We start from the raw sequence: 1478 nt of genomic DNA on the forward strand, positions 1-1478 counted from the left end.
CTGTTTCACCACTCCCGTGCTGAGCCGGAGTTTCTCCTGCACAAACGTACACATGCAGCTTTATGTAGGGTCTATCTATACCTTAGGTTTTCTATAGCACCTCTATATTTAGCTCAGATTTTGCTCTACACACACAGCCCTATGTGCGTGCTCCTGTTGGCTGTCTCCAAGGGTGGTTTTTTTTTTTCCTCCTTAATTCTCCACTATCTGTACAATCTGTTGGCTTTTCTATTGAATTTTTTTTTTTTTTTTTCCATAGCACTTAACAGTATGTAAGATTGATCAAACCCAGCTTTGGCTCTTGCTGGTGTAGTAGCTGCATGTTTATGCGCACGGCGAGATTAAATAGAGTGTGAATGAAATGCAGGAGTGCAGGATAGAATTAAAGATCTCTTGCAGGCATCAGTAATAAGCATATTTCAGCCCTGCACATGGTCTCCCTGAGCCCTGTCACTGACAAAGTTAGAAGGAATTTCAAGGCTATTGTCTTATCTGGCTCAAAGTGTTTTTAAAACAATAGGCGACTTTTCAGGAGGGCAGTCTGGGCAGGCATGGGGGAGATTTTCCAGGGCAAAGGTTTGGTAAGAAGAGGTCCAGCTCCACGTAAAGCTTTCTGATTTAGGCTTAGAAAGGAATGCTTAGGTTTTTATCCCCTCTCAAATTATCTTGAGTGTATGCATTGCTTTCATTTCTTATCATAATATTTATTTATTAAGGCCTTTTGGTTTCCAGTTCCATTTAAGCCTGAGCCAGAATTGCATTAAAATAGCAAAGTAAAATTCCATCGTGTAGAGACCTGACAGATCCCTTCGGGGAAGGAGAGGGATGGCGTGGGGGTGGAGAGAGGTGAGCTCAATCCTGTGCTGGGGTAAATCACCCGCCGTGTGCTCGGGATGGTGCTGGCTCCTCCCGGCCCCCAGCAAAGGCACTGGGCAGACCTGGGAGGTCTGGGGGGTTTTTGGGATGGAGAGTTAATCCTTGAAGCTGCTGCTGGGGGGTTGTGTGGGCTGGTGAGAGGCAGGAGGCTGCAGAGGGGTGAAGGTTGGTGTCTGCAGGGATGTGAGGGCTCTGGACAGGGCTGGACCTGGTCCTTTTGGGATGAGGCTGGACTTCTGGACCCGGCATCACTGATGGCAGATAAAACCCCTGCTTTTCCTAGCAATTCTCTGTCACCTCTTTTCCTGTGTGCACAAGTGTCACTGAGCTCTTCCAAGCTACTCCATGCACCTGGGGCATGTTTCAGTTGGATATTTCTGAAAAGCATCTGGCGTCCTCCCTGCATCTGTGGGGTGATGCCCTAAGGATGGGGTACACGTCACCCCTCAGCCCTCACAGGAGCCTTTGCCCTTTCAGGGGACAGCCACTCTCCCCAGGTGACTGTCACGGGCTGGGGACATCTCCTGTCCCATCAGATAGGCTGGTGTTGCTGTGATAACATTGTGCTGTGGGTAGGGCTTTGCTGGCTCGTTCCTCCTGCT

The 1478-nt window shown here is 48.8% G+C and overlaps 1 protein-coding gene across 1 annotated transcript in view; it reads left to right on the forward strand.

Annotated features, from left to right (window-relative positions):
* Positions 1 to 1478, forward strand: part of SCUBE3 (signal peptide, CUB domain, EGF-like 3) — a 34943-nt gene that overhangs the window by 766 nt on the left and 32699 nt on the right. The gene's annotated exons all lie outside the window — the stretch shown is intronic.

The sequence above is a fragment of the Chaetura pelagica genome, unplaced genomic scaffold, assembly GCF_000747805.2.
Source record: "Chaetura pelagica isolate M959 unplaced genomic scaffold, ChaPel_1.0 scaffold757, whole genome shotgun sequence".
Classification (NCBI taxonomy): domain Eukaryota; kingdom Metazoa; phylum Chordata; class Aves; order Apodiformes; family Apodidae; genus Chaetura; species Chaetura pelagica.